Below are 12,736 nucleotides of genomic sequence, written 5' to 3'. Positions count from 1 at the left end.
GAGCCAATAAGGCCGGACTCGGCAGCATGCAAAATGGTGTGTTTGTTGACATCTCTGAAAAATCGATAGCGAGAGGTGGAGTCACGCATCGATCGATGAGAGACGGTGGCGAGCGGGGAGCGGGGAGCGGTGAGCGGGCGAACACGTTCGCTATCGTTTTTTGAGAGATGTCAACAAACACACCATTTTGCATGCTGCCGAGTCCGGCTTTCCGCTCCTCCGTTCACTTATTGGCTCAGACGTTTTTCTGAATTAGGCCGATAATAATTACGATTTTGTAAAATTTTATATAACTTTTCTTCTCAGTTTAACCCAATCTACTATAATCTTTGGGGTCGTCCATATCGAATCTGACACCCTGTATAGGGTGAATCATTAAAGCTGTCCCAGCCTTTTGCCATGAGAGATGGATTACCGACTGCAACTGTAGCCAACTCTGGAAAAAAATGGAAAAAATCTTGCGTTATATGTATATATGTCTCAATCATGTAAAGCCTAAGTGTATCGTGAGAGATACAATTAAATATTATATGATTGAAACATATATAACGAGATTTTTTTCCATTGTTTCCCGGATTGACTACAGTTTCGGTCGGTAATTCATCCCCCATCGTAAAAGATTCGAACAGCCTTAATGATTCACCCTATATGGGCTGCGTTCAGAAACGTCACCCGAACGCATCGGTGTATCATTTTATCCTTGTTTAACATACGGTGAGCAACAAGGATAGAATGATACGCTGGGGTATCCGGGTGGTGTTTCTGAACGCAGCCTATAAGGTACCCTGTCATGGATCGAGACGGTTCTTTCAGTTCTTTCACGACAATCAGTAGAATAAGCGAAACTGCACTGAAAGACCCATTTTGTTGAATGAAACGAAACAATTTGATTGAATCATTTTGTTGACTGAACCGTTTAGTTGAATATTATAAAAGGATTCTGCGCATGTTCACTCAATCAAATTTGTGTGTTGATATAACCAAATTTTCCAACTAAATTTTGTTGTTGTATCAACTGAAAGATTTGTTTGCTCATATCCAAACAAGAAATTTAATTGAGTCAACTAAATTTTGTTTCATTCAACAAAATGGGTCTCTCAGTGTATATTTATATATGAGTAATGTTCGCTTGATCGTATATTGAATGTTCTAATTTCCTATGAAAAGCGCGCGAATGCTCGGCACAGCGGGTAATCACGGCGGCTCAAGTCTCCACGAGGAGAATATTTTGTGTATTTCGAGATATCGCTGACGTATTTTACCTATGTACACGTGTATATGTTCCTCGCGTGCCGCTTTCGTTATAGTCTCGCGTCCTTTCTGAAAGTATATTGCCAGAATTCCATTCTTACTTCCAACTTTTCGGGCAACGTCAAATAATGCGAGTTTCACCATTACGTGAAAAACATTCACCGAATTCCTGCGATGTTCACATTCTCAAGGCGCTACGAATTCCCGTCGGTGGATCACATATTTCGCGAGCCAGCGGCGCAGTTTTGGAAAACCTCTGCCTCCAGTGCGGCGAGAGTATTGCGTTTTGCAAGGTGATACGGACATGATATTAAACGCGGGCAAAATGCACGCCGCGCCCGCGCGCGATATTATATGGATATTCGGCCGTTGTTGACTTCGTACGGTGGCGTGCTCGGTTTGCGTGATCTGTCCGTAAATCGCGCACCGAGTGCTCGCAAGTTTTTAACGTTATTCCCGAATACACGCTGTCTAAACAGGTCGGAGTTAATTTTGCATATTCTTCGAACGACGAGAGAACGAAGATGGTGGCGCGAGCGCGGGACGATAAACGGGCATTTAAATATTCCCTCCGAACGAAAACATTTGGAGAACGATTTGTTTGACAGACTTAGAACAGACTTAGCTTAAGTATGTCAGATTAAGTAAGGATATTGCGCAATTACGGTTCGCGGAGAACGAAAAGCGCTCATATCGTGCCCGCGCGCTTCCTCCGTAGCTTACCCGGCGCCGTAACGCCCGGAATAGCGTTTTAATCTCAAAATATATTATTCGGAAATTAAAGGGGCGAGACGAGGTGAGCCGCCACTGTGCGGTAAGGAGAGCGCCGAGATCGTCGGGAGGAAGCTCGCCGTAATTATACGTGATTGTGCTGCAATTAGCGGAAGCCTTATCGTATCTTATTTGTTTTAAGATCCAAAGGAGAGGCCTCGAACGGGTATGCTACAGAATATATTGCCAGTGTAAACGTCACACGTGATGTTATTAGTAGATAAGGCAAAGTCTACCTGCTGATTTCATTATACAATGCGTCGCTGCAATGCATTTATGCACGGAAAAAAAATGAAAAACATCAGACGGTTGTCTTAATGATCTGGATATTTAGTTCAATGATTAAAATTAAAATCAATAACAAGTACACGCCTAGAGAAAAGTTTTAGTTTTAAAATGAAAGGAACTTTCTTTCATTTTCGATCTTACTAGACTTTTATTTAATTTCAAAGAAATTATTTCTTTACCCTAACGAAAATGTTCTTTGATCGAGACTGGAATTTTTCAAAGAATCTATTTCTTCAAATCTAGCAAATGTTTTAGTATAAGTAAATAAAAATTTGGTAGTTTCTTTTTATAGAAACGTGATTTCAACGTGTCCCATTTATTCGACTTAAATAAATCTTTTCCCGGGTGCAATTGAGTGAATTATTTATGTTTGCGGCAGCCCGTGACATCAACGTTTAACTCAAGCAATATTTCTTTTTTCGATTCAACAACATTCTTTTTCCCCGTGTGCAGCGCGATATTCCCCATCTTTTCGTCAGTTGTCCGTAAATATGTGGAAGATGTTAACGAGCCGCGGAACGTACGAAATCTTCCGTGCTCCGTTGCGCGTTTAAAGCCGAAGTAACTGTCGCACCAGCGACACAATTAAAACGGTTAGCTGTCACACTCCCGCGTGCTCGCCTGTGTAACTTACGTTAGCGAGTAACTCTATTCTTGGACTGTAATTCGACAACACGGCGGAGTCTTAAACGGCCAGTCTGGCGAAGATTTGCGGCGCCTTAAACGACACTAAGCGGCCAAAGTTTACTGCAAGGAGTCCAGGCTCCGCCTTCTCCGTTCCGTCATGCGTCGCCGAGAGCAAAGCAGAATCGGCCGTTACTCTCTTTCTCTCCTCCCGCGTGCGAAATGAGAGGCATATCTTACTCGAAGAGGGTGGAATTTATTCAGAAACGTAGCATTCTCGAACAGATGGAGTCACGACGAGCGCGTCTCGCGAGATTGCACCAGCTATTCTTTTTCGGGCGCAGAGAAATTGCTGACCGAGGTCCTGATGACAGCGAGAATGATAACAGTTTCAGTTGTAAGGTGTGAAACAAGATTAACGAAAATCAAATCTGATTTCTGCCGCGGAGTGACGTTGCTGTTACGATCTTGGTGCTCGGCCTCGCGATGTACCCAAATAGAACAAAGAGTCAAGATGGCAGGAAAAATCATTTCTCGTCAAGGTGATATCATTTAACATTTTTAACGGAACGTAATTTGACTTTTCATTGACTTTATGCACGCAAAATGATTAAAATCTCGCGGATGTTGTTACATTTTGCGAATTTGTGGAAATGCGAATTCGACTTTTGAAGTATCGATAGTCCTGATTTTCCACTCGCAAGATACAAACTTAAAGAATACAATCTTACGAAATACCGAACGTTGCATTTTATCATACAAATCATACTCTTTTCACAACAACGTCACTTTTGTTAGAAGCAACATTTTGCACCAGTATTGTACACTGAGAGATCCATTTTGCCGAATGAAACGAAATAATTTGATCAAATCATTTTGTTCACTGAACATGTAATTTGGTTGTATAAAACGAAAAATATGTTGCTGAAGGCCCGTTCTACAATAAGTCGTATGTCGCTGTCGGATGTCGCTAGTAGCTAGTCGCATCTTGTATGTCGGATATAATTACGACATGCCATTCTATAATTGAGTCGTAAGTCGCATTAAGTTTTTACTTATGTTTAACCATATTTCTTTTTTCTTTGTAGTATATTTTTAAAATTGAGATCAGATTTGTCGTACAAACATTTATTATCACGAACAAAATCAATAATAATTTCATCGACACAGGAGAACTCCATTGTAAACAGAAAATAACCTCTATAAACGTAATCGTACGTCAGAAAAGATGGGAGATGACCATCTCTCGTTCCGACATCGACAGCCGACTTGCGACAACTTTATGCGACAGCCGACAACCGAGTGCGCATGCGTTCGACATCCGACAGCGACATACGACTTATTGTAGAACGGGCCGAAAAGAAGTGAAATGTTAAACAAACTAAATAGTTTGTTTCCATGAGTTGTTTATTTGAACAAAACTTTATGGTTGAGATAACCAATTCGTCCATCTCAAAGTACGGTATTCCGCCACTAGATGGCCGCCAAACTCGTAAGTGAGATCACGATAGCCCGGCTATATTAAAGTGCTCCGTCACAGACCGGGACGGTTCTTTCGGTTCTTTCGCGACAATCAGCAGAATAAGCGAAACTGCACTAAGAGACCCATTTTCTTGAATGAAACGAAACAATTTGATTGAATCGTTTTGTTGACTGAAACGTTTAATTGAATATTATAAAAGGATTCTGCGCATGTTCACTCAATCAAATTTGTGTGTTGATATAATCAAATTTTCCAACTACATTTTTTTGTTGTATCAACTGAAAGATTTGTTTGCTCGTATCCAAACAAGTAATTCAGTTCAGTCAACTAAATTTTGTTTCATTCAACAAAATGGGCCTCTCAGTATAGTCTTGCCATATTTAAGTCCTAACATAATTATGGGTACAGTCGGAAATAATCCAGGTTGCAGTTATCGCGGACTGTGTCAAGCGGCATCTCAGATTTCAAAATTACAATTTAGTCATCTTTTTGTCCCGACGAAAATTACTTTTGACAGTCACCGCGTCATTTTAACCTCATTTTGACCGCGACTTCTCGCTCCGCTTCGTAGGGGTATCATCGGGAAGTCGAAGCCAGCTACCTGCCACTTGCCGACAACGGCTTACCGTGACGTAAGAATAATTTATTTTAATATGTCAAGACAGCGCCACGTCACGTAATACCCTAATGCAATTTTGCGTCACGTATTATGTTGGCCGTTGCGAAATTTCGTCGCAAACAAGTCCGCCCGCGCGCGCCGGAGGCTTGTCCTCTCCGCATCACGAGGCAGTTATGAGTAAGTGGCGGGCAGAAGGGGGCGAGCACGGAGGTCGACCCCGGTGTGTGATGTAGGGCTCTCCGCGTGTTGGTACACGTGAATGTTAATCAGAATGGGATTTACATATGAGGCTCGTATTACCTGCTAGTCGGGCAGATGCACCGGGAGGAGAAGATAACGGCCTCCAGAGAGAATGGAGAAACAGCGAGAGAGAGAGAGAGAGGGTGGTTCAGGAGGTGAGCGGATACGTTGGTGTGCGGGCCGCAAGAGTCACACACAGCCTATCTGTAATAACGTGCCACGTAAGACATAATTATATATCACGTCGGGATTATTGCCGCATTTACACTCCGCCGCGCCAACAATAAGGATTCGACAGTGTTCGCCCCGGTATTACGTAAACCAGAGTGGCGGGGAGGGGATATACAGGGTGTTGCGTAATACCCGCCTCACCTCCTGTTTACGGATAAAGCGAATTAAGCTAAGTCGAAAAGTCCTCTACCATTTTGCAATTTTCGCAACGGTCAACGAGTTATTAAATATTAATAATCGCTGTCTTAGCCCGGCCTACCGGCCAATTCAAGCGCACGGCGTAGATGCGGCCGTCCCGCGATTGGCGTTGCTAGGCGCGCGGGGAGTTGTTTGACACACGGCGACGACCACGTACAATAAACGACTCCCCGCGGGCCGGGCTAGGACAGTGATTTTTAATAATTAATAACTCGTAAACTAATACGAAAATTACAAAATGGTAGGGGACTTTTCGGCTCAGTCCAGTCCGCTCTATCCGCAAACAAGTGGTGGGACAGGTATTACCTAACACTCTGTATATCTCGTCATTTTGCACGGCTCGATTGTGCGCGGGGAGGGAGGGGGGCGGGGTAGCGCAAGTTATCTCAGCTGTTTTGCTGGCGCGAGAAACACCGGCGGAGATAATGATATAGCCGCGGTCGCGTAAAACGTTGTCACGATTATCATCGCCTTACACGCGTCGAGCGCGCGCCGGCGCGACGTGACGGGCACTCGCGCGCGTCAGCGCGATGTCACCGCGATGAAAAATTGTCTTCTGATTACGCTTTAATCGAACTTCTGAATTATTGATTGGAGTTTCATGCAAATTCGGAGACCCATAATGGTAGCCATCAAGCGGTTAATCACATTTCGCGCGATCGATACTTGCCGACTATTATTCGCCGCTCTTGCTGTACTATCGCCGACCGCGACTAATTTCGTTTGGAACGGTATGGAAAGTGCACAATAGGAAAAAAGGGGCGCAATCATGCCGGTCGATGTAATGATTATGCCACGCGGCTTATGATTGAAGGCGTGGAGGAGGGGGGGGGGCGATATATATGCCACCTGATACCGTTCACCTCGGCTATCGGCTACTATTGTATGTTTGTATGCCATCTATGTGCCGCCGCATCGCTAATGTGTTGCGAAATTGATCCAGCTGTAGTATAGTGGTATTTACCCAGTTGGTGTACGAGTTTCAGTTTACATCTCGCAATTAGCGGGAGCAGGTTTTTCGATCGCGGGCTGCTCCTCCCCCCACCCCCGCGTAAATTGCCGTCGTAAATTTTACCGGAAGATCTCGGTAATCGCCCCGAAAGATGGGCGCGCCGTTCGCAGGGAAATCCTAGGTACCAAGACACAATAGATAGTCACGGCTGCCCAACGTTATTACCATTGTCTGCATATTGTCACGCTCCCGGTCTCGCTCAAGCTTAAAGCTCGCCGCCAGGTCTCGGGCACACGCCCGCGCCTGGCCCTCGCAATCACCGCGGCGCAGTTCAACCCTTACACTCGGGGGGGGGGAGGGGGGAGAGACTTTAAAGTACTGTACCTGACGTCTGGCCGTGCGTCGCGTGACATAACTTATGGAGCTTTCAGCGTGTCTCGCGTTGCAACGGACGTAGATTCCCTCCCTCGCGGAAACGCTCTCTCGTAAATTATTTCGCATTTCCTTAACAGATCGATAGCCTCCACCGTCGCTGTCGCGAACGATCGAGGGTCGCTGCGCCGCGAAACGGATTCTTTATAATCTCGTTTGGGGCGGGAAATCGCGTTTCTCCCGGGCGCTCGGGATAAACGGAACGACTTGACTCGGCGTGTTTTCGGGGGCCTTTCTCGGGAAGACCGTGGAAACGAAACGCTTTCCCGTTTGATCGAGTACGCCGAGCGCGATCCCACGTGGCCACTCGCCTGCAGATTACATCCCGTATACCCGGCGGACACGCCGCTTGCGACGGCCGCTGATCCTGCCGAAAGACGCGACCGGGATGCAACGTGCGTCCTTCGATAGTCGTGAACGTTTTCATGGCCCTCTTAAAGTCGGGCGAGTTTACCCGGGCCGGGTTATACTCGCCGCCCCGTCGCATCGGATTAGGCGAGTTTACGTGCGGAACACATCGGTCGTGCCGTGACGGAAATCCGGCGAGCGGAGACCGTCCAGGAAAATTACGTCTGAGAAACAAGTGCGCTCAAGTATTCATCACGCGTAATGGAAGGGCGCCAGTAATTCAACCACTTGCCGGAGAAAACGTGTACGTGGGCGCACGTGTAAATCTGGAGAACGTGGAGACGCGCGCGCGCGCGCGTCTGTGTGTGAAATATTGACTCTTCTCGGCCGATTCGCGTGCCCGAACTTTATTACCATCAGAATTAACGGAGCCGCCGTCGCCGCCTTGGAATTTCTTTTTTGTCCATCGCAAATCTCTGTCCAACGAATTGCGAGTAATTCATCGGCTCTGATGGACGATAGGGTCGGCGCACGTGAGGTACAATCGTGTGCTTAGCGCCGCGGGGCTCACGGCTAATGGATCCGCACCTAATTGTCTTGCGTGCTTTCTCAGAAAAAGCGAAAGATGTGCAACTTTGATCTCCCTCCCCCCGGCGGAGGTCCTCAACGCGGGGGGCGGCGTCGCTATTTTAAATCGGCCCTTCTCCGGTCCGATCTACTTCACGACATGGTGGAAGTATACAAGGTGAACCATTGCGCATAAAGAGAGGGGGTAGCCTTTCTTCCAGCCAATAAGCGGCGTGCTTTTTTGCGTGGCGGCAGTTTGAACGGTCAAACAAATCATTACCCAACATAACCTTAAAGAGGTATCCGCAAAAAAGCACGGCTCTTATTGGACGGATCGTCCCCACTACTTTTAGGCTACTGCGCGTCCACGGGAATGGTTCACCTTGTATACTTCCACCATGCTTCACGAGGTGTCCGAGGCGGGGATTTCGAGAAATTGAACGCAATAATTTTATTCCGATTTAAACCTACCGATGAGATGTAGGTCGACAGAAATATCACTCTCGATCTATCATCTCTCGCGTAATACGCGCACGTCCGATACATGACTGCGCTTCCGCATACGTAAATCAATACAATCATTCGTCTTCATTCTTTCCACTTTGCGTAAGTTTCGAAGCTCGCTCGCGAATTTAAATACGCGCATGTGATTATTAAGATTAATACACACGGTGCGATATTAAATACTTTGTGTGGGAATTACACACGATACAGTCCTTATTGCAAAAAGTTATACATACTCGTATTATATCGCCTTGATATTTTAACGGGAAATATTTCATTTTCGTGTTAAACAGATTTTGTTTTACGCGTAAAAATACAAATTTGACTAGAGTAAACGTTTTGCTGCATCGCACGCACGTCTTTTTTTTTTACGTCCACCAGGACGTAATTAGTCGAATTGACGTGCAGTCGGAAAAATAAAATACCGCTTCGCTCATGTGATCGTTATTTCAATAGTATCGTTTCGGCGCGGCCGTTACCGTTGCGTTCGTTATACAGCGAGTTGATAAAATAATCACTGAAAATCCGCACTTACAGCGACACACTTGATTGTCGGCGATTCAATTGTTTTTTCGCTCTCCCGCGGCAGGGGCGAGATTATAAAAATAATCCAGCAGGAGCATGCCGATGCTCGCGCGCCCCACACGTGTGGTAATTTAACGTTTATATCCCTCCATTATCTCGTAATGAATACACGCGAAAATTCCTCGCGCGCAAACGCAACACGACACAAAACATACTAAATTAAAATTCGATCGAAACGCGCGTTATCTTCCGCATAGCTTTTAATTTGACGCGCGTGTTGTCGTCGAAGACAATTTTTCTCTATAGACCACATGTGTCTATACGAACACCTAGTTCGCTACCTTGGACCTTGGACTTGCGTCGCGTGAGGGTTTCCGATTGTACAATAGTACGTCGACAAATGGCCGTGGCCTATGTGCGTGTGAAGCATGTTATTTGTGTGCGTCCTACTTACAGTCACAGACTGCCGCAGATGTTGACAGTTGTGTACACATACAGACAGCACGTTGGTGTGGCTGTCGTAAAACCAGGAAAATCTTTTCTAAAAACAAAATGCCAGCATCTTATTGTCAGGGTTGGGAAGTAACTTTTTACTTGTAACGAAGTTACAGTTACTTCTTTTTGGGAACTCTAACTTAACTTCGTTACTTTCTCTCCACCTGTAACTGTAACGTTACTCAGTTACATTTTTTCGATAACTAATTTAATAATTACATTAATATAGTAACTTTATATATTTTTTAAACCTCCACAAATCGCATAGACCTCGGCTTTGCGTATAAGCGCCTAGAAACACAATTCATTGGCTATACATTGGCTAACATTGGTTAAACATTGGTTATGTTGGCAGTGCATTGGCCAATACTTTCCCCCATATAATGGTCATGAAATAAATACAAATATACTGCTGATATTGTACCTAGATGATTATTTAATATCGGATTGATTGTATTAGCCAAGATTGGCACAATAAAATTGTAACATTGAGAATAAATACTAATGTAACTCCAATGTTACGTATCAATAATTGCACGGTATTGTGTTTACATTGAAAGTGCATTGCAAAAATATGAGATCCTCCACCATCCCCGCCAATTTCGACCGGCGGTCCTCTTTTCTTTACAAAGTGATGTTTTCCAATTTTATTATTTATTTCGCTTTTCTTGTAATTTCCTTTACAATGTATACAATATTATACAAGAAATAATTACATTATAAAATTAAAAATGTAATATCTCTACAATACAATATTTCTCTCGACATTACATATAAAATATTCGGTATGCATACTTCTTCTTCCTCCTCGTGTATTAGGTTTAAAGCCTGTTTTATCCCATTCGTTCTGTACCAGAACGAACTGGTATTTTGAGCATTTGGTTTTACTTCATCTTCGGTAGGCTAACCTTGCCGTAGAAAACTTCCAACTTGGAGGGCTATACATCCAAAAGGGTATGTGTAACAGGATACTCACGGTGGTTGTCACTTCTCTCCGAGAGGTGGCGTCCGAAAAAACCAGTGGTGTCCGTGGCCGGATTTAAACTCGGATCTTTTCGTTCATTTATTTACTAAGCAGCGCACATTTCTCTGCGCGACGCTCGCCACGGTATGCATACAATAATATGAAATTCTTGCAACGTAAAATATATACATATTGCAGGTTTGAGATAAAAAATATCCCGAATGTATTTATCAACGATCTCTTAAAAGTAAGTCAAATGTACAAAAATTTTAAGTAAATTTAAAGTAAAAACTTAACAAACGCATAACGATTGCATATTTAATATTAAATTTTTCTAATTTCCACAACTAATATTGCAAAATTTAAAATAAATGTAACAAAAGTTTCTAATAATTATTTTAGAGTAATTTAATACATTTTATTAAAACTATATTAACTTATAAAGTTTTTTAATTAAAAATAATGGCAAATATAATTATATTTAATAGTAAAACATTGCAGTTATAACTTTATTTACCTTTTTAATTATGGAGCTATGTCCCCCTGTCTACCCCCGAATCCCTACCTATTCGTATTCCGCTGCATAGTCTTATCCATTTTCCTACCTACCCGCGTTTCAACTTTTTATTAATAAACCTGCAAGTCTTTCGTTAAAATCGCGAGACGATTTATAAGAGGTCCGATTTGGCGTTAGGTATACGCGCGCGATTTAATAGGGATTTAATAGAAGTCTTTTTAATCTCGCACATATGTGAGAATATGTAAAGAAGATAAGAATACAACCCACTCGAGTTTTGACAAATAAGAAGAAATCAACTTATTTCATACATCACCTTACTTACATACCCCATCAAAGTGGCCAATATTGACCACTTACCGCGTCGTCGGGCTAGATTGGACTACCTTTAGTCGCTTCTGGTCATACAGTCATTTTGACCAGAGATCAGGAAGGAAGAAAACTCCTTCCATAGTCGGTTTATTATCGTCACCGACAAATATTTCGTACGGTTCGAACTATAGGCGAGCGTCGATCGTATCGAAATGCACGACCACGAGAAGTTAATTAAGTTCGCGAATTAAAAAAATAAAAGAAGAAAATTAAGTTAAAAAATTTGTTGTGTAAAACTCATCAAATACATTTTTACTTCCGTTATTTATTCGAGAATAGATAATGACTGTCTCTTCGTGACTCAATCTCTAAATTCGAAAATCAAGTATATATGTATATAGAAAAAAACAATTTACCTCGCGTTATATTTATTGCTTCCTCATAGAGGAAGCTTTGTTTTCATGCGAAAAATTTTTTTCCAGTTTTCAATGCCAATGGGTTTAGAATGTTTTAAAAACTCAAAAAACACAATTTTGCTTCCTCATAGAGGAAGCTTTGTTTCGATGCGAAAAATTTTTTTCCAGTTTTCATTGCCAATGGGTTTAGAATGTTTTAAAAACTCAAAAAAACACATTTTAAAAAAAAAAGTCTGTGCGTCTGTATGTGTGTTCGCAAAATTGTTCGCGCTCTCACCTCCGCAATTTTTGAGATATCGCCTTCTACTTTGGCACATTTATTGAGTGTGATTAAGAGATGGCTGGTATTGTATTTGACGATAATCGGTGCAACGGTTCAGTTTTTACATACATATATATGTATATTTACGTTGAAATTCCTGAATAACTTTTTAAATATTCAAGATATCGGGCTATTTCTTACTCTATTATTCTTTCCAGTCTTTTCTACCCCTATTTCATATATAATTGATTAATATTCGGTTGATTAGTTTTTTAGTTATAGATGTTTGAAATTTCATGGAATCCGTATTTACGTTGAAATTAGTGAATTACTTTTTAAATATCCAAGATAGAAAAAAATGTTAAGCACTGAAGTTGTATCGTTTTTAGTGCCGCATTTCATAGTAATATCAGTATGACCTTGAATAGCTTTATCAAGGTTATCTAAAGATCACCTTGAAATTTTTATACGGAACCCTCCTTTTTCAGTACATATTCTTGTAGCTTATTTCAATAGCTTTCCAAAACGCTATAATAAAGTATGTTTTCCTTAAGTACTTTTGGAGTTATAAGGTTTCAAAGTTACGGTACTTCTAGCATTATCCCTGAATAACTTTTAAAATTTCCAAGATAGGATTTGAACACCATCCCTGATGTTCCATTTAGTTGCGTCACATATACAACACACACACACGCGCGCGCACGCACGCACGCACGCACGCACGGACATTATTAAAA

General features: G+C 42.5%; 1 protein-coding gene across 1 annotated transcript in view; it reads left to right on the top strand.

The window, feature by feature from the left end:
- The window catches only part of LOC105561642 (neurotrimin-like), a 218,583-nt gene that overhangs the window by 125,689 nt on the left and 80,158 nt on the right, over positions 1-12,736 (top strand). The gene's annotated exons all lie outside the window — the stretch shown is intronic.

This window comes from Vollenhovia emeryi, unplaced genomic scaffold (assembly GCF_000949405.1).
Source record: "Vollenhovia emeryi isolate VEMERY1.0 unplaced genomic scaffold, V.emery_V1.0 DF939204.1, whole genome shotgun sequence".
NCBI classification, from domain to species: Eukaryota; Metazoa; Arthropoda; class Insecta; order Hymenoptera; family Formicidae; genus Vollenhovia; species Vollenhovia emeryi.
The sequence above is the reverse complement of the archived record's forward strand: the minus strand, read 5'-3'. Positions and strand labels throughout refer to the sequence as shown.